General features: G+C 34.0%; 1 protein-coding gene across 2 annotated transcripts in view; it reads left to right on the top strand.

The window, feature by feature from the left end:
• LOC138715216 (short-chain specific acyl-CoA dehydrogenase, mitochondrial-like) overlaps window positions 1-22,297 on the top strand; it is a 62,610-nt gene that overhangs the window by 28,762 nt on the left and 11,551 nt on the right. The window contains exons 10-14 of one of the 2 annotated variants that reach the window (XR_011336188.1): window positions 3,639-3,822; window positions 9,855-10,000; window positions 10,108-10,393; window positions 10,696-10,936; window positions 11,372-11,607. The gene's annotated coding sequence lies outside the window, so the exon portion shown is untranslated. The remainder of the gene's footprint in view (window positions 1-3,638; window positions 3,823-9,854; window positions 10,001-10,107; window positions 10,394-10,695; window positions 10,937-11,371; window positions 11,608-22,297) is intronic. The other variant, XR_011336187.1, reaches the window with a different exon arrangement.

Raw genomic sequence — 22,297 nt, 5'->3', positions numbered from 1 at the left:
CGTATTGGCAATTAAACAAATGTCTTTCAAAAAACATGCTATGAAATTTTTAATATCTAAAAAAATTATCTCGAAAAGGAAGCAAAACCGCGCAAAACTGTATTGAAATTTTTTGTTTGAAATATCTCAAAGAATAACCCCATAAAATTAATGAAATTACTTACTGTTCACTCTGTGTTTCCGTGTATGTGTAAAATGAATTAGACTAACTACGCCTGCAAAGATTTTCAAACCCACCGATTGATTCCGATAGGACTTCATAGAAATGGGGCGCCTCAGAAGTTCACTTATTATACGAAATTGGGTTGACAAGGTTTTAGCCCGTCGGAAAATACTACAAGATTTGATTGATAGTTGTTTATTTTTTAACATAACCCTCCCTTAACTCACTACACTTACTGGCACAGCCCGAAAGCTTTTCTATCTCCCCTCAAACTGCAGAATATTTTTTATGGTAAGCAGCCAAAACTGCTGCCCACAGTCCATTATAGCTCTACCATTTCTTTCCTTTCATGTCCTGTTTGAGGTATGTGAGTAAAAAAAAAAAATGTATTTTTGGAGCCATCTGGTGAATATGGTGCATAATGCAAGACTTCAATCCCACATAACTGCAATGTCATTTGCGTTCCATACACTGTATTAAAAGATGAATTCTCATCTTCATTTACTTTGCCTCTTAAGGTTCAGTTTTCCTTGCAGGTGTTTTAGAGCAGCCATAGGCACTACGTTCCCGCATGGGCACTGTATATACCCACCTCTATTTTTCCGTCTACAAATATTCTACCTGTCTGTTCGGACGTAAATGTAAGCAGAGGTTGAACTCTGTACCAAAGCATTTTAATCATGACTACAAAATTGTGGAATATGGCGCTTAAATTATAGGTTTCGTTTCAATTCTTAATCGTTATTTTACGACGCCCTATCAAATGCTATGCTTATCTAGCTTTTAAAGGAGATGACAGTGTTAATTTGGAGAAAAGAGTCCAGATCCAGCGTTGTTGTTGTTGTTCAGTCAACTGTCCGAAGGCAGGTATATATTTTGTTTAGACAAACGTTACAGAATAAAAATTAGTTGTCTTCAGGTGTATTTTTAATGCAATGATATTTATGAACAGATTTTTTATATCATCTGAAATGTGTTTATATAGTGAAATCACAGCTACTATATACAGTCAGGAAGCTTGAGTTTTGAGGGTGCTAGAAACAACAGACTGTGACGGTACTACTTTGCATTGCCTGGAATGAGGCGATATTAGCGATCCTAGTGGTGAGCAACTATCTAATGTTTGCATACTTACTACGTATTGAGCTTCGTGACTGTATATACTAGACTGTGGTGAAATTATGTAAAAATTCAGCAATTCTACGGAAATGCTTTTACAGTCCATAACTCCTACATTTAATTCAGAACAAGACCATAATCAACGAAATGAAAAATTTTATTTATATGTTTTATATTGTAAAAACAAACACATACGATAACAATTAACTAGATTAAATAAGATCACAAGATTTAATACATACTATATAGGTTAGAAAGATAATTGCAATATTGTCACAATTTATAACAATTTAACAGACGTCTTGTAAAATAAAATACAATACACTTTTTGCTCTGCCGCTTTTGCTTGTCCACCTCCTTCTGGTCTATGACTTGCACAGCATTTCCATTTTTTGCTCCGCCGCGTTTGCTTTTCCGCCTCCTTCTGGTCTATAACTTGCTGAGCATTGCCCCCTTTTTGCTCCGCCAGATTTGCTTGTCCACCTCCTTCTGGTCTATAAATTGCTGAGCATTGCCCCCTTTTTGCTCCGCCGCTTTTGCTTGTCCACCTCCTTCTGGTCTATCACTTGCTGAGCATTGCCCCCTTTTTGCTCTGCTGCTTTTGCTTGTCCGCCTCCTTCTGGTCTATAACTTGCTGAGCATTTCCCCGTTTTGCTCCGACGCTTTTGCTTGTCCGCCTCCTTCTGGTCTATAACTTGCTGAGCATTTCCCCTTTTTGCTCCGCCGCTTTTGCTTGTCCGCCTCCTTCTGGTCTCTAAATTGCTGAGCATTGCCCCCTTTTTGCTCCGCCGCTTTTGCTTGTTCCGCCTCCTTCTGGTCTATCTATTGCTGAGCATTGCCCCCTTTTTGCTCCGCCGCTTTGGCTTGTCCGCCTCCTTCTGGTCTATAACTTGCTGAGCATTGCCCCCTTTTTGCTCCGCCGCTTTTGCTTGCCGCTTCCTTCTGGTCTATAACTTGCTGAGCATTGCCCCCTTTTTGCTCCGCCGCTTTGGCTTGTCCGCCTCCTTCTGGTCTATCACTTGCTGAGCATTGCCCCCTTTTTGCTCCGCTGCTTTTGCTTGTCCGCCTCCTTCTGGTCTATAACTTGCTGAGCATTGCCTCCTTTTTGCTCCGCCGCTTTTGCTTGTCCGCCTCCTTCTGGTCTATCACTTGCTGAGCATTGCCCTCTTTTTACTCCTCCGCCCTCATTGTGATATTTCTATTCCAAAGCTTTCGCTTCTGTACCTGCTTCTGCTATTCACCCCCTCATTTCCCGCATAAATATACTTCTCTGCTTGCTTTCGTTAGTCCACTCTCTCATTCCCTGCTTACATTGGCACCTTTGCTGATGCTTCTACTCTTCTTTCACATCATTATTATTTACTGCGGCCATAACTTGCTTTTTTTTTATCGCCTTCCCCTTTTCTTCTGATTATATTATCTTCTAGTGTTTCACTTTATGATTATTGCGATCTTTCTATTCCAAAGCTTTCGCTTCTGTACCTGCTTCTGCTACTCGTCTCTCTCATTTCCCGCTTAAATGTACTTCTCTGCCTTCTTTTGTTAGTCCACTCTCTCATTCCCTGTTTACATTTGCACCTTTGCTGATGCTTCTACTCCTCTTTGACATCATTATTATTTGCCTCCTCCACATGCTTTTATTTATCTGCTTCCCCTTTTTTTGTTATTATCTCATCTTGCCTCTTTTGACTGCTTACGTAGTTCATGATAATCATTCCAGTTAGTCTAACAATAAGCTAAGTTGATAAACGTATGACAGGAATGGGTTTGTTCCTCAACATCTCTTCCTACTAAAAAATAAGAACAAAAAAATAAAAGATACATAAGACCCATAATAATTATTTATATATATACAACGTATAACTTAAGAATTATTTGTTCATATTTTACACCAAATAAAGACGGACAGCTAAAAAGTTTAACTAGCGATTAAATTGTAAGAAAATATTTATCGCTTGAATGCGAATTTATTATTTAACACTTCGTGCAACTAAGAGGGTTGAAGATTGGATATAAAAAATTCTGTTAAGTACCAAAGAGACAAACCCCAGAAAACAGAGCTTCTTTGTGTGACTAGTAATGCGATATACGTTCTGAATTTCTATAGGAGAAATTAGGGCCTACATAAAATACAATGAGATACAGTTTTTCTTAGTGGATTGTGTCAGGTACATAGTTATATTAATTTTTTTCAAATAACCCTAAGCGATATTGGCACTTACATCCTTTTCTATGTCTAGTTTTCAGATATACTTTCACAAGAACCATAGTACTCAGCTATTGAAATATTAATTATTTTAGGTAAACTTTTGGCAACTTATTTCCGATTACATTTTATCAATTCGTTTACTTACAGAACGAAATTCTTTGTTGACTTCAATGCCTCATCAATAAATGTTGACACCTGAAGGCAAAGGATAACTCAGCTTCAACAATGTCACTGTCTTTCTGCCACTCCAAGTCGAGAAGCCTAAGGATTTAAGAGCAGTGTTTATTTACCGGCACGAAGTGTCTATGAAATTTTGTAAATAATTGGAGAGGTGAGACTGAGCCACATTTTTAACAAATACAATTTTTGTGAGAGTAAATTTCTTACACATAATATGTGGAAGCTATTAGTAAAATATTATAAATTTTATTCAAGACGTAAGTTAAGTATACACTCAAGAAATTATGAACTACCTCACCTAATGACACTAAACCTTTAATACGCCCCCTTGTGAAAGATTGTCGTCTTGCCTTAGAATTCTAATATTCTCACCCCATCATTTAGTTCTTCGAAAGAAATTGTTTTGGATTTTTATATTCTACTCTGCTTCATTCAGTATTGTTTTTTTTCCCCCTCAAGTGTAAATACAGGAGAATGCATAGATAGTCATAAAGTAGTCTAATCCGCAAGTTACAACACAGAACGGTTGATAGAATATTGCAGTACTAGCGTAAAAATGCATCAATTACACATCTCAGTGTCACTTGTTACAACCCAAGTTTTACCGAGGATTGCATATGACATGAAGTTTGCATCGAGCCATTAAATGCTTAGGTTTCATACTATTTTTAATACTACCATAATATTAAAATATAAAAGTACATAGTAGATGATGCTATAATATTTAGTTTAAAATCCCACATTGCTAGACGAAGCGAATAGAGAGCATTTGTTAGTTTATTACCATCCCATGACCAGATAACTTTTATTTAGTCTAAGCCAAATCGTTACGAAATTAACAATTGTTGTTTTTTGCTTCAAGTTTGTTTGAAGATTACGAAAAATACCGAAAATTATTATGGATAGTTTTGTGACGAACAGTAAATGATCGTTGAAGCAACGGACAATGTGAGAAACAAACTGCTCCTTGAAAAATTTAGACAAACTTACGGGGGAATATCAGTAATTATTGTTCACAGTTTCATCTTGCAATAAAAACGTAACTAATATTACAGAAAACGGTATATTGGCGCATTTCCTAGTAAAATCTAAATAAATGAAATGTTCCATATCATTTGTGTATTTATTGAAATGCTGGGTAAATTTGAGTCGCTGTAATGTGATTGCATTAATACAGTTTAAAATGTCATTTATGAAGCAAAGTGTTCTAATGCGGGAAAGTAGTGCTGCATTGTTTCTTTACCACCCTCCTCATCAATTGTTTTTAGTGCAGGAAATGTATGTCCTTCAATTTTGAAATTAGGTAAGTCTTAGGTAATTCTCACATTACGATGTGGTAGTATAAAAATACATTCAAATAGGTGTTAGTGTATGAAACGGTGTTGGATAGTTTAGTAGAGGGCCAAACTTTAGTGAAGCGGTAATTTTAAACTATCGAAAAAAATTAGTGTTTCATACAAAAATTCTACTCGAAATATGGTTGTAGGCATGACCCATCAATTCCAATGTTCCTCGAATTGAATCGAGTAAGAACGGAAAACCCAAAAAAGGCATTTAAAGCACTACAAATCTCAACCAAACTTCACGGTTTTCCATGAAACATACAGATTTTAAGTATTTTAATAAATGCTTAAGGAACAAAATTGGCAATTACCCCAAAATCACATGTTTAAGAATTAATCAAAGTTTCCATGTTTTAGTGGACGGTCATATGCCAATACACACAACGATGTATCACATGTTATTTAATTATTATTAAATTTATCATGTTCCCTCATTTTTTTCTCACACTGTAGGAATATCTTTTGCTTACCTTAGACGCTACAGACGTAGAATTTTCGTTTTCATATCTCTTCTTCCAACCTTACTATAATTATACTTTTTAAAACTCTTTAAAATACTGTCCTCATGGTGTACGATTAAGAATATTCGCAATTTATGATGAGGCTGAAAAAGTGATAAATCCATGAGTAAGTGTTTCATTCATTTGCCACTCCCAGTGACTTTTTGGCTACAAATGATGACCATCTCTCACCGAATATCATTGTACGTAAAAAAAAATATAATTATTTAAGATTAACATTCAGGAAATGTGTTACAGTACATTCTCGAACAGAAAAAGAATCCATTCTTGGTGAAAAAAATAGTTCATCCGTCAAAGAAGAAGAAGATGTGTAACAATTATTTTCTGATTCTTGCTTAAAAATCATGTTTCCTACAAAGAGTCTATTCCAAATTTTGTTGTATGAATGACCCATCGATTCCAATGTTTCTCGAATTGGAATCGAGAAAGAACAAAAGATCCAAAAATGGCATTTAAGGGACTACAAACCTCTATCAGCCTTCATGGTTTTCCATTAAACATACAGATTTTAAGTATTTTAATAAATGCTTAAGGAACAAAAATGGCAATTACCCCAAAATCACATGTTTAATAATTAATCAAAGTTTCCATGTTTTAGTGGACGAAGGTCATATGCAAAATACACATATCGATGTATGACATGTTATTTAATTATTCTTAAATTTATTATGTTCCCTCATTTGTTTCTCACACTGTAGGAATATCTTTTGCTTATCTTAGACGCTACAGACGTAGAACTTTTCGTTTTCATATTTCTTTTTCCAACCTTACTATAATTATACTTTTTAAAACTCTTTAAAATAGTGTCCTCATGGTGTACGATTAAGAATATTGATGAGGCTGAAAAAGTGATAAATCCATGAGTTATCAAGTAAGTGTTTCATTCATTTGCCACTGTAAGTGATTTTTTAGCTATAAATGACGGCCATCTCTCACCGAATATCATTGTAAGTAAAAAAATATCATTATTTAAGATTAACATTCAGGAAATGTATTACATTCTCGAACAGAAATTCTTGGTGAAAAAAATAGTTCGTCAGTCAAAGAAGAAGAGGAGCTGTAACAATAATTTTCTGATTCTTGCTTAAAAATCGTGTTTCCTTCAAAGAGTCTACTCCAAATTTTGTTGTATGAATGACCCATCAATTCCAGTGTTTCTCGAATTGGAATCGAGAAAGAACGAAAAATCTAAAAAGGGCATTTAAGGGACTACAAAACTCTATCAACCTTCATGGTCTCCCATTAAACATACAGATTTTAAGTATTTTAATAAATGCTTAAGGAACAAAATTGGCAATTACCCCAAAATCTCAGTTTTAATTATTAATAAAAGTTTCCATGTTTTAGTGGACGAAAGTAATATGCCAATACACACATCGATGTATCACATGTTATTTAATTATTCTTAAATTTATCATGTTCACTCATTTTTTTCTCACACTGTAAGAATATCTTTTGCTTACCTTAGACGGTACAGATGTAGAACTTATCAAGAATGGATAGTGAACATCTCGTTTTGATATTTCCTCTTCCAACCTTCCTATAATTATACTTTTTAAAACTCTTTAAAATAGTGTCCTCATGGTGTACTATGAAGAATATTCACAATTTATGATCAGGCTGAAAAGTGATAAATTCATGAGTTATCAAGTAAGTATTTCATTCATTTGTCACTCTCAGTGACTTTTTAGCTACAAATGATGGCCATCTCTCACCGAATATCATTGTAAGCAAAACATTATTTAAGACTAACATTCAGGAAATATATTACTTTCTGGAACAGAAAAAGAGTCCATTCTTGGTGACAAAAATAGTTCGTCCGTCAAAGAAGAAGAGGAACTGTCAGAAATATTTTCTAATTCTTGCTTAAAAATCGTGTTTTCTACAAAAAGTCTATTCCAAATTTGGTTATATGCATGACTCATCAATTCCAATGTTTCTCGAATTGCAATAAAACAGTCTATTACTGTACTTGAACATACTTTGAACGAAAGATCTTGGAGAACAAAATATTGGCTATAAATAAACTTAACGTGAATTCAGTCTTGCGCCTGGAGTATCTGCAATTTAGCCAGACATCGGAGAAGTAACAGTTCAAATAGGAAAGCTGAAAACCTGGTGTCATCTTTCACAGCAAAAAAATGCTACAACGTAAATAATTTTGTATTTATGTATTTTCAAATTATACTGGTATCAAAAAGCTAATTTTACATAATTCGTATAAACAAATATCTCTGTTGTAAATAAAATAAAATTCAACATTATAATACCAGGATCAAATTCCGGAGAGGAGTAGATAGACAAAAACATACAAAATACAAAAACTACATACATTGTAGATTACATTTATACACCAGAATAAGATATTTAACTAATAGGATGCGTAAAAATGATAACAGTAAAGTTGATAAAAATACTAGTAATAATCGACATAATGCAAAGTAATAATTTCAGAGTGAATAGAAGATAATGTTAAGAATGCTAATGGATTATTATTATTATTATTACTATTATTATTATTATTATTATTATTATTATTATTATTATTATTATTATTATTATTAGTGTCATTGGCATCAAATCATACTGGTATAGTACAAAAATATACCATTGAGAGAAATAATGTAAATTACTTAGGGAAGAAATAAACTTGGGTTACAGTACATGATACGTAAAATAAGGAACTCTGTCCTATGACTATTTGGGTCTGGAATTGAACATTTTATTACTACAATAGCCAATTCTGGCTGAAGCGTTATTACCGAATTATACAGACGTGTTCCATAATTTGTACTACAGATATATAGTAAAACATTCGATGTGAAGACTTAAGGTTCAAGTAAAGTAATAATTTTATTTCATGGGTTTGAGCTACAAAATTAACTAAATTTTCATCACAGATATTTCACTGAAGAGCATTTATAAATTTGGTTAATACTAAAAACATTAAATTCGGAATGGATCAGGTTTGTTAAAACGAATTAAGTAAATCACAAAATTAATCAAGAACACGCGCAACTTATTGCTGAGTTCGTAGTGCGCAAGAAAGTGGCTTGTATTCCGAGGGGTTTAGAATTTATTTCCCTTTAGAGAGGCAGATCACTGTGAATCAAACCGTAACCCGTCTCCACCTATGCATACTTATGAAATGTACATCTACATAAGCAATTTACATATTTGCGGTTAGGTGAATCTAATCCGGACGCGAAGTCTAAAAACAAATCTGCTGTTTAAGTTGTTGCTCACAGAGAGAACAAACTATCAGGTATAAAATAATACAATATAAAATAATAACAAAGATTATTTTCTCACCCTTCTATATATATATATATATATATATATATATATATATATATATATCAATATAGCTTTAAGAGAAATAGGCCTACAACTAGCACCAGTCTGTTTTTTTCAGAACATGTTGGTATTTTTCTGGATTGTGTTTGCAAGCTGTGGGTTATATACGTCTAATTTATATTGTTTTTATTTAAGTATACTTAAATATTAGTCTACATACTTTATTATTACTTAAAATGCATCAGGGAAATAACTATACTCATATTAATATGACATCTATGCACTGAATATTGTAAACGTGTTGTTGCTCTATTTCATTTTGGAAATTGTTTCCATAGTAACATTAGAACAATGCATTTAGGTTACAATGATAGGCATGTTAATGCTGAGTTTGTTGTGTATTCAGCTATAATATTATCGTAATTTAAAACTACTAAGATTTAAAATCATCCGTCCTCAAGTGAGGTTGACCACTGGGATCCGGAATTAACAAACATAAAAGATAAAGGGAAATGAAACGGGCAAAATATGGATTAGATTTGTACATTAAAACAAAAATTGACGTGTTAATATATAGATGATAGTGTAAAATTTGAAGAGAGGCCTTCAGAATTTCCATTACAATCTTCTGAACCTCATAAAAGGAAATTTTAAAGGATTTAAGAATATTACATGTAAATTTTGGTAAACAACCCCTCGCTCCAAATAGTAAGCCTGCAACATCCCAGTTGTAAAGCGAAATGCCATATTTTTCACTGAGGTATGGAAGACAAGGTACATATTTAGCTCGCTTGTCATCATTAATCTGCAGTGCTTGATTTGTGTCTCGTTCAAAGCAAATCGTAGGGTCTAAGACCATCGCTTTCTGGGTTCTTCTATTGATGACAATTATATCGACTCTATGAGAATCATCTTCACACACGCAATGAATCTCCTCATGTACTTCCCATCCTCTGTTTCTTAGCAGTTTGGCAATTGCTGTATGGTGTCTGTTGTTACGCAGTAGCTCTCCCTTCTTACAGAACCCCAGTACGTGGCCAAGAGTTTCAGTCTCGCTGCAGCCGGGATGGCGACACGGGTAGTACAGATGCCTCAAACTAGGAAGCTGCCTGGAGAGGGGAAGTAGTAGAGCTAACGGAGGGGGCCCCACCTAGGCTCCGATACCCAGGTATAGTCATATTATCTGAAAAGTTGACCTCTTGACAATGTATTCAAGATGTACCCTCCCTATGCAACCTTCTCAACTGTTATTAGAACTGAGCTGTACCGTTCTAGTCCACAGTGCACAGTAGTAGGCGGACAGTGGTAGGGGAGAAGTGCTCTATGCGCCTGCGCGAACGAGACATCTTGCTAGTTTGAGGCATCTGTACTGAAGGTTCTGCCAGGGACAGATCTCACTGCAGTGACATTGCAAGACATCTTGATGGCATTGATGTATTCCGAGGACGAAAGACACTTTTTAGAGGAGATCCAGGAGTTGGCTTTGGGGCATTCTTCAAATGTACAAACACCTTTGCCTTTATGTGGGAGCTGGCACCATAACTGGAATGTGTGAGATCAGGTATGAGTTCATTATATGGAATGGATATATTAATTAGGGTATGCAAATTACTGTAAGTAAGCTTTCAGTTAGGAGTAGGGAGGTCAAAATATTCACTTCGAGTTCAGGTATGAGTTCATTATATTAATTAATAATGCAAATATTGTTGTAATCCTAGAAAGTAAACTTTTAGTAAGAGACAGGAGGTGAAAATATTGAAAGGACATACCTACTTTGAATGTGTGAGATCGAATCTGAGTTCATTATATTAATTAATCATACAAATATTGTTATAATTTATAGAAAGAAAACTTTTTTTTCAGGAAAAACACGTCAATCATTAACAGTACGTAAAAGAAGTTTGAAGTCTCAAGGATCTTGCAAATTAGGTAGATTTTGCACAAACCAAATAATAGTAGTACATGAACTTACAAATAATAAGTGTAATGCAAAGTTTTATAAGACTCATTATGGCCATAAAAATGAGTTGCAACATTTAACTGTTCCAAAGACTGATCGCATGGAAATTGCTACAGAACTGATTAAAGGAATTTCACCAACAAAGTAAGTACCGATATTTTCCTCGTTTTTTTATATTTGTGACAGTGGATCATGAGTGTGGTCATGGTTATGGATGATAATAGAGATAAATAGCTCTGAATGATCAATGAGCAAACATTGTATGGTATTCTAAAGAAATAGAAGTTTGTTAATTCAAGAATAATTACAAATTGCATTATTTCATATACACACTAGACCTCTGCATTCTCTTGAAAACAGCCGTCCGAGCTCGCTGATTAGTCCTCAGTTGTGAAGAAAGTAGCTGGGAAATGATATGCTCGAGCGCATACAGTCGAGAATTTATAACCGGCCGGTTGAAACATTTACTTGATCTGTTGCATGCGCTCGAGGTTATTACACTACAATTACATCACCTTTTATTGCTTGATATCCAAAAAAAGCCTACTTAAGAAGGTTACCACTTTGTTTTTATTTCAGATAGCACGAAAATTAGGAAGTACCATATGAACATTTAAACAAGGAAACATAATTTTTAAATAACACAGTTCTTTAAATGAAATAATGCTTTATATATCAGTGGTCGTCAGCACTTGCTGAAATGTGCAATGGGTACGTGGTTTTGTCCCGTGCGCACCGTCGTGCAACAGGGAGAGAGAGGGAGAGCATATCTGCTAGCAGCTACGAGAGCATATAGTGCACTGCATTTTCCGCGGGTAAGAGCCTAGTCCCAGCATGCTCTGTGCTGACGACCCCTGCTTTATATTATCAATCAGTAATGTTATTCAGCATCCATCTTGTCTAATTCATTATATCAGTAATGAATGTTTAATGTGGCTTATTAAATATATGATTGCTTAAAAAGAACAGAGATTTTGTGATGCGTCTCAAATTTCTTCAAAAGCAGATATAATCTATTTTAGTTACAGTATTTAATAAAAATAAAGCAAATCTACATGCTCACTTTGCTTAACATTTGTACAATAATGTATATTAAGAGACGGTTAATCGCAGACAATGATTGATGTTGCAGCTACTTATGGTAAGGTGGATGCAGATTCTGTTATTCCACATTCAATGATCTTATTACGAAATATCAAGGATGCACCAAACATAATTCGTTCTGAAGTTATTTCCGAAATTAAAATAATGGAAAAATCGCCATTTGTTTTAAAATTAATTTTTTTTTTTTTTTTTTTTTCAGTCTTATGTAGAATTTCCTCTTTGGTTTCTTTAATGTATTTACTTTTGTATTGTGCCATTACGAATGTTACAAAATATTACAAGTTACTAATTCCGTTGAACTAGAGGAGAAAGACTACTAAATTTTTTTTTATAATTTTTTAGTGCTGCTTATACTTTATATTTATATTCTGATAGAAAACATAGTTTGTTAAAATTTTATTTTATTGCTTTATTAATTTATTATTATTATTATTATTTAAATATTTTACTGTAATTTTTATTCAGTCTGATAGCCTGTATGCCTACAAGGATCGGTAATTTCATAGAAGACGGGCACTTGGTTGAATGTAGTAAGCATTACCAACTTTTTTTACTTCAGAGTTAAATGTTAGTGACTTTTATATGTTAGTTCTAGGTTTTTATACTAGGTGTCGCCGTGATTTTCTTTTAATTTGATTGGTTATAGTTGTCATTTGTTCTAGAATTTTCATTAATTTTGAATGGATAATGACGGTGTCAGTTGTTCTTGGTTGTTTGACGTGAGTGGTGTTATGTCGTGTCTGATGGCCAAAGCTACTGAAAGTTTTGTCATTTTATGATTTTCTTTCGATTTGATTGGTTATAGTCGTCACTTGTTCTAGAATTTTCATTAATTTTGAATGGATAATGACGTTGTTAGTTGTTCTTGGTTGTTTGACGTGAGTGGTGGTTATATTATGTCTGATGGCTAAAACTATTGAAAGTTTGTCATTTTATGAAATTGTGAAAGATATGTGAACTTAGAACAAAGTATTAAATTTTGTGTCGATTTTGGTTTAGTTCTTTCGCTGGTGAATAAGAATTGTGTTGAATGTTGAGGAGAAAACTGTTTGTTATGTTGTTTAAAGGAATTATTTACTGAATTTTCTGTATAAGTTAAGGTGTAATAAGTGTTCGAAGAGAATTTCATTTAGTGTAAACACATGATTTATTTATGCGAAGTTGACTATACGACAAAGTGTTGGTTCAGTGCTTTATTGCCTGCATAGTTTGTTTAAATTGCCTTAAAGTCTGTGTCATATACTTGAAGTGAAGTGGTTGTCGTTGAAGACTTCAATGAGAATTGACGTCAATGAGAAATGAATTTTATTTGATAAGGTGATAAATTATGATTTGTTTTGTGTTTTAGTGATTTTTGGGTGTAAAGTGCGGACGAAAACTGCCAGAAAAGTACTGCCAACTATGAAGTTCGAATGCCACCAAACGCCAAAAAAATCAAAGGTGAAAAATTAATTACATTTTAATTTTTTAGAGGGCTTTTTCCTCTTTAAAAATTTAGATATATATTTGATTTTCCATCTTTTTTTTGTGATGTTTGGTGACATTTGAACTTTATAGTTGGCATAACGTTTTTGGTAGTTTTCGTCAGCCATGTTGGATTTTGCCCGTCTTCTAGGAAATTACCCAAGGATGACTAATCATGTGACAGAGCATCAAGCAGTTTAACATTTTTATAGCGCATACTATAAACACACCGATCAAAGCCAGTTTTCAGTCTATGATACTCTTTGAGCAACTGGGACAACCAGTCGGCTGTGATGCTTCATCGAGTGTTTTGCTTTCTGCAGAGTCAGTACACATGGCAGGTGGTTACTGTGTATAGTACGAAGCTTCGATTTTGTATATATCATGACTCTTGGATGGTCGTTTTCAACGAAATGCAGAGTCTAATATACAAATTTCAATAACATCTACTTACACAAGAATTAATCTATAGGACAGAAAGTATGTTTCAATATAAAGGATTTTACTTGCTTCTTGAAGCTGTGTTTGCTTTTTGTTTCCTTGATGCTAGTTTTTAATTAGTTACTTCCCTATTAAATAAATTTTGTTTATATATATGTTATACGGAATCCGGGGTATAACGAATGTGATACGGGCCCGCCAGCAAAAATAAAATTTCGGGCCCCCTAAAATAAAATGTATCAGTGCACCCAAATGTATAACCTATAAATAACTAATAATGACATAAATATATTTACAGCTAATAGAAGTTCAACTTTAATGTGATATAGGCTATTTCCAAATTATAAGAACAAGGAGATTAATCATTCATTATTGTAAGATTATTAAAATAATAACAATTATTAATAAATTTTATTAAAAAGCATATAATATATACTATAGTGATTGAAATTAAGTAGGTGGGTAGGCCTATCATTAAGTATATACTTTTATCTGGTATCTGCTGTTTGTTGTAAGTACTTACAAAACTTTACTGTACTCACATTGAACTCTAGTGAAACTGGACCATGCGGCGTGCTTTCTGTGATGCGAAGGCATTGATGATGTCACTGACATCAATGGATCTAGCCCTTTCACATTCGATACTGAGGAGGCTGAGTTCACTAAGTCTGTCTTGGGTCATAGAATTCCATAGATAGTTCTTTGTAAGTTTTAGCTTCGAAAATGATCGTTCGGCCGAAGAAACAGTATCCGGAATAGTTAGAAATAGGTAAAATGCCGTGCATAAGTCTGGAACTCTAGCAGCTATGATTGAATTTTCTATTATAGATTTGTTAATTCAGATACAGAAGTTAATGAGGCTATTTTTTTCAGAGCTTTTCTGAAACCTATTACCTGGTCTGGGAATTCACTGGATAAATCTTCCTCATATTCATTTTGAACAACCACTGCTGCATTATGAATCTCTTAGTCAGAAGCAGAATTTAGAAATATTGGGGAAATAATTTTGAAGAAATGGTTAACATTATGCATACCCTCAAATCTGTTTTTAATTGAGCTACAATAAAGTCCAAATAACCATTAAAAACAGTGGTTCTGAAATACATCTTTGGATCTACTAGCCGCTCGTCCTGGTACAATTCATCAAAATGTTTTTTACTTTTCGAATTCTTTAATTTTCAAATTGTGGTGGAATGTCCCAGCTCTTTGCCAAAGATGTAGCTGATGACATTGCTTCTTCAAAATTATTTCGGTAACGAGATAAATTATCGGCTGCATTCTGAATAAGAGAACACGCTTTATCAAGCTCTAATTTTCTGATTGCATAATTTGTGATGCTAGATTAGTACATTCTAGAATCTTTGATTGCAACACTATTTGAAAAATGAATTGAAAATTCTCTAATTGGTTTTTCAAAGCAATAGCTTGTCCTCTTTCTTCCTTTTTTTAGATATCAATATTAATTTTGACAGAGCCTTAAGTACATCGACATAAGCATAACGCAGGGCTTTAACAGACTGGTATCTCTAAGACCAACATGCTGGGCAAAGTTTTTTTAAGGTATGAAAAGATACCAAATGTTCCCATCTTTTAATACTATGACTGAAGAAAAGATACAACATTTCCACTGTGTCATAAAAGGATCTAACTTCTTGAATTCCATATGCAGCATCGTTAAGTACTAGATTTAAATTATGCGCTGCACAATGTACATATTTTGCGGTTCTTTGTCTTTGTTCAATTCTCGTTCTGACACCTTTGTTTACGCCTCACATATTGGCACAACTGTCATGCTCCTGACCACGTGTCCCTTTTCTTAAAAGTGTCCCTTTTCATCTATTGCACTGAGTATTTCCTTCTCTATTCTTAATGCACTTTGATCTTTCATTTCGCGAAAACCTAAGAAGCTTTCATTTATCTTCACGTCACAAGGCTTTCCAGTTACATCATGTGAAACTGTAACTATCTAAATGTCTGACTTAATTGTTATGTCCTGTGTTGTATCGAAAAGAATGGGGCAGCTTTAATGTCATTCATAATTTCTTTTTCAACTGCATGGGATAAAACATTTATTAACTCATTTTGAATAGAAGGTACTTTTGTGTATATTTTGGATCGTAGGCCTATTTTGCAAGAAGTTCGATGATTGCTAAAAAGTTTCCACTTTTTGATTTTTCAATTTGTTCCCTATGTCCCCGAAAAACTAGATTATTGGATGCCAGAGTTAATGTCACATTCACGATATGCTCAAGGACCTGTTTCCATATGTTTTCACTTTTCTTTAATTCTGAATCCATACCCACGTCAACTGTGTTTTTCTTACGCCACGAATTGAAAACGACGCATGTGTTCAAATGTGCGTAACTAGTTTTGTGTCGCACTATACTTTTGGTTAACCACCTCCAATCTCGGACCCCTTCCCTCCAAGCTGAAGACTACTTCTGCTGTCCAAAGAGCCAGCATGGTTTACAATAAACAGTCATTTTTAATTGAATAACACAACCATTCTCTCCTAATTCTTTGCCCTGTCAATGTGAATTTATCGTAATATTTCGCGGAAAAGCTTCAGTTATCCTGCTTAGGATCTTTAGGGAAAGGACCCGCTGGCTCTGGCTGATAAGGATTTTGTCTAACAAAGAACTTTTTTGTTTCATTATCTACTTCTAACTCATATTCTGCACGATCATTTGAATACTCTACAACTGCGATATTGGTAGGCCTAATTACATTTAAGGCAATTTTGTTACAATCTTCTTTTTCGCTAATGCTTTCACAATTGCTGTCTCTACTAACATCTACTTCTATATCACTTTTCACTTCAGACGCGCACTCACTTGTGGCACTGCAAACATTTGTAACTGTTGAGCTAGCACTACTACTAGGACCAGAAAGAGAAAAAACATGACTTATTTTCACTAATTTGTTTATTTCTTTTTCTCTCACTTCTTTTTTCTTTTCTGTGCACCACTTAGATGTTCGTACTTAACTTTAAACGGTTTCATTTTTCAGTACTATACTGTCTATATTCTCTAATAATAATTTACTGGATTAAAACACAGAAACATATACAAATAAAATTAAATTTAAAACTGTTCAAATAAAGTTGGAAAAATATCACACCGACCACACAACAGACATTACTTCCCGCAAAGAGAGCTCTTTCCAAACTGAGTAAAGTTGATTGACCGTTACTACACAAACATCTTATTGGATAATTTATTGGCATTATAAATTTGAACAAAAACCCATTCCGTTGTTGTCGAATAAATGTATAACAAAAGTTAAACGTTCAGAGAAAAATGTGCATAAAACCAACTCAGGTAATACACTACTTATCAAGAAAATACAATTCTACAACTAAAATGTGATATTTTGGTATCAATTTTCATTGTTGTCATTATGATAAAATAACTTTGCGCTGCTCTTTTGTGAGGACTGAGAGTGATACCGCACACCACGTGTAATATGTGTTATGCGACCAGGCTGTTGGCAAGGACGCAGGGCAAGCATTGTCTAAAGCTGTGCTGGATTCAACAACATAGTCCGATTCTATGAAACCGTCGTGAATAATGATCTGACCAGTTCCATGCAGGCTGTAATTAATTGGCTTTTTTTTTTATACTTTTTCTTTCTTTTTTGCATGGTGTTTGCAGGCCCTGCAGACCCTAACGTTATGCCGCTGTATGGAATTTAATATTTAAATTGACCTTTTCCCATGAACTATGATTGTGAATTTCTATTTTTTTTTTTTTTATAAATTTCCCAATTGGTCTCTAAGATAACAATTTCAAAAATACAAAAATATTAATACAATGAAGTGGAAGGATATTGCAAAATATAAATAGTTCTCGACATGAGTTCCTGTTTCCTGTTCCATTTATTACACTATGTAGGCTTATCCTCCTTTGTAATTTGAAAACACTTTCACTTCCTTGGTCATTTCTCCCAAAAAGTTACACCAGATCTTAATTAGGAATTAAAATGAGGAAAATAGATATTTGTAACATGTATAAACTCACTTTTTCTCTTAGTGATTGAATTAAAAAAGAAATGGAACTAAGTTTTCATATTAACGATCTAATGTTGCCATTTCATTTCATGCATTCATTTATGTGGATACCTTTAAACTTTCAATGTATCTTCAAGGCTGTCTGTGGGGGGGGGGGGGACAGAGAACTTAGGTGGAAGGCCTTGGTTCCCTATTTTTTTATTATCTTTTTAGGGAGAGAAAGACAGAAAATATTCAGACAAGATTTATTTATATGAAAGAATAATTCTATTAAGTCACATATTATTGAAAATTATGTTTGCAACAAGTTTGGGACTTTACATATTGTCACTCTCCCTGTCAGTGTAACATCTGGAGAATGTGGGTTCAGTAAACTGAAGTTGATCAAGAGCCTAGATCATATATACTAACAGATAGCTCTTTTATATAGGCTTTAGGGTTTGCAGTCGAGGCCGGCTTGATGTAGTTCAATAATCGTCAACAGATGGCACAATGACCAACACCATCACGAGACACGAACTCTAAATCGATTATTTCTTGCTTACGAGATAATCTCGGTATGTACTGTCGACAACTGATGACCATGGATAAATATTATTGGCCTATATGACCTTGGCAACTTGGCAAGTTCGGAACGAGGCAGCTATTTATAGTTGTCACGTGGGCGAAGTGAAGAGATAAGATAAAGTACGCCTTTGTATTGAATATAATTCAGAATCTCTGCCAGTCTGCCAGGCAAAGCCAATGTACCGGTAAACAGAATATGTAGACCATGTTGTAATGGTACCGTATCGGGCGGCAATAATATGATTCGTTATCTCTTCTGTTTTTATATATTTGTCGTGAATATTATTTATATTATCAACTGAGTGTATAACATAATTTATCCGTTAATTGATATTTTATTAATGATAAATCCAAAGAACAATGGGGAAATAAGGGACTAAACACTGAAAAATAAATAAAATAAGAGAATTTGACGTTCATGATTATAATGTTGTCGGAGTTTTGTTATACTTTACTTTGAATTATTTTAACTTGTACCACAAAAGCATATGAAAATTAATGTTAATATTGCCTATTTAGTTATGATAGTAGTATATTGGAAAATTTGTGCATATAGCCTGATTACAATATATAAATAATACTATCCTAACCTAAGCAATAGTAGTCTTGTTTATTTCATACATGTTCGTATAATTATACAAACACAAGATTAATCTAGTTTGCAGCCTGTGATGTCTCGTTTACAGTATTATATAATATACATATTACGATATTTACTAAGTACTTTAACAATATATAGTTAATAATATTATAAAATATACAGGCCTAATCCATTACCAAGGAATACCCCTTCCCTCACATTTTCAATACTGTTTACCTCAAAAGGCCTTCACACCTTATTAGACACTGGATTAAAATAATCATGTTGATGTAGGCCTACAACATTACATTTTTTTTTCCCTACTCCTGATCCCATTCTAACAGTTTCAGGTTTTGTAATTTGTAACAATACTATCAATACTGATGGGTCATTCCATAGTGACTCACATAACATTTTCGAAGTAACGATGCTCGTCACAGGATATTTAATTAAATACTTAAGAGTTTATGAAAGAGACATCACTGTCTTTTAACGTAAGCATTCCAAAATATAAACAGAAAATCTTAATGAAAAGGAATAATTAATAATGTAAAAAATATGAAATATTATATGGTGTGACATATGAACATTTTCTTGCCACTTAATTTATTACCAAAATGGAAAATGTTCATATTATTGTGCCAAATGACATAAATAGTTGTTTTCCAAAGAATTAAGACACTTGTGTAGTACATGTAACTGCTGACGTACTTTAATCAAAATAACAGTGCTATTAACAAATAAAATATTACGAATTATATTGTGACACACGAACATTTCTGCCAAGTTGATTACTATTTTTTTCAGATGCATATCGAGATTTATACACAGTGCCTACAGTTCTTATACAAAGCAACACTTGATTACACTAAAATACACATTCAGATTTAAAATGTCCTTGGTTATTTACAACCATATGTGGTGATATCTCCTGTGTAATATCAAGTGATGAATACACCAATATAGGCTATCTACTTTTCCTCCCATTTGTAGTACTTTCCTTTCTTGAACATCACGGAAACTTTAAATTCTTCGCCACCACAAGCTTTTGTAACTTCCTCTGCTTATCTGACGTCTTTTTTAAATTGATTATTTAACGATGTTGTATCAACTACTAGGTTATTTAGCCTCGATGGGATTGGTGATAGTGAAATGATATTTGGCAAGATGAGGTTGAGGATTCGCCATAGATTACATGACATTCGCCTTACAATTGGGGAAAACCTCGGAAATAACCTCAACCAGGTAACTTGTCCCAATCAGGATTTGAACCCGGACTCACTCATTTCACGGTCAGATGTGCCTACCATTACTCCACAGCAGTGGACTGAACATGGGTTATGTACAGTTACCCTTAAAAGGAATGAGACGACTCTTGGTCGTCGGAAGTTAAAGTTCTACAGCGCGGTTCACTCGATATCGACGTAATAAATACCATGACATATACAACAAGAATTGTTACAAGGACCACAACAAGGACAAGGACCAGAATAAGAATCACGAAGAAGATAGCGATTTAAGGCCACGATTTCACAACATAGCTTGAGTCACAAAATATCATTGCTTCTCTGTACCGAATGGCAAATGCCTGCTATGGGATCTACATTCTGGACTGCTGCTGTCACTGTCTTGTCTCGGTAACTCATATAGTAGCGTGTCGGTTCTACTATATAACCGAAACGTCTCGTGTTCGATCCCGGGTAAAACTTTTTTTATTGAGGTGTAATTAATTTCTTCACAGTTCCTCGACTGTCTAATTTGTCGAAAAATATGGAATAATTTATGCCCAATTTCTGGGTCTTACAAGTGGACTGAACCTCTTCAAAAAAAAAATCTTACTTGGAAGTTAAAAGTATTCTTCCTGAAACAATAATCATAAGAAACAAAACGAGACCTGTTAACTTAAAATCTTGTCCACATGCCATCAGCTTCTATTACAGCTCTAAGTCAATCCGGCATGGATGTCACGAGATTGTGGAACAGGTTCTGATCCTCGGCGAGATCTTCCCAGGTGTCAACACCTTGATTCCACAATTCGTCTCGATTTCGAGGGTGTCGGTGGGCATAGGTGGCTACTCTGTAGTGACATAAACATAGATTATCTCTCGGAACTTTTCCGTAAAAGTAAATTAAATTCACTCCTTGAAACTGACAACCTTAGTTGTAGCGTAATTTTCCTACCAGCATACAAGCTGAAGTAGCACAGCCATTGATAAAAGTTTTGTACACAGAATTAGACTGAATTTCTATTCGACAGAATCTATAATCAATGGCTTTTCTGAACATGATAAACAAATCCTAAGTGTTTCCAATGTCACTGAGCAATTTCAAGTATCTAGTGATTATTTATATTTATGTCTACAATATGAATCTTGGAAAAACGTATATGATACTGGTACTACTGGTATTAAGGGTAAATGTATTGTATCTTTCACTTAATTTCAGAATCACTTCAGTGGATGTTCTCCACTGAATGTTGTGAAAAAATTCAAAAGTAAAAAAATGTAGATAACGCAGGGACTTAAAAATCTAATGTATTAAAAAGAAGAATCTCTATGTAATGAGCTGAAATGTAATGATCCTCATGTTCTTAAATACTACAAGAAATACAGTGTAATTTATCAAAAATAATGAAAGAGGGAAATAGAATACATTTGAATAGAAAAGTACAAAATTCAGATAATGCAATTAAAGCTATTTGGAATATTATTAAAGTTAAACTTGTAAATATTCTAAGAAAGAAAATATTTTTTCATTAAAACAAGTGATTATAAAGTAGAGGATTCCAAATCTATTGCAAATTCTTTTAACGTCTTATAGTATATGGTACAGAAATATTGACAACTTAAACATTAAAGATTTTGAAAGAGTGATGGAACGGAGAAAAATTCTCTCTGGCGCCGGGATTTGAACCCGGGTTTTCAGCTCTACGTGCTGATGCTTTATCCACTAAGCCACGCCGGATACAACCCTGACGCCGTTTAGACGATTCTAAACGGCGTCGGGGTTGTATCCGGCGTGGCTTAGTGGATAAAGCATCAGCACGTAGAGCTGAAAACCCGGGTTCAAATCCCGGCGCCGGAGAGAATTTTTCTCCGTTCCATCACTCTTTCATCATGTGATGACGCAGAATATCTGCATGGAAATATCATATATACTTCGGTACATCAAAATATATATTAAAGATTTTGCAAAAGATACTGCAATTGGTTACTTAACAGTTGCATTTAATAACTAGTATTAATATATGTGATTAGTCAATAACTGCAACATTGCTTTTCATTCAATCATAACATGAATAAAATTGAATGCACATTAAATTAAACACTATTGGAAACAC

This window comes from Periplaneta americana, chromosome 15, assembly GCF_040183065.1.
Source record: "Periplaneta americana isolate PAMFEO1 chromosome 15, P.americana_PAMFEO1_priV1, whole genome shotgun sequence".
NCBI classification, from domain to species: domain Eukaryota; kingdom Metazoa; phylum Arthropoda; class Insecta; order Blattodea; family Blattidae; genus Periplaneta; species Periplaneta americana.
The sequence above is the reverse complement of the archived record's forward strand: the minus strand, read 5'-3'. Positions and strand labels throughout refer to the sequence as shown.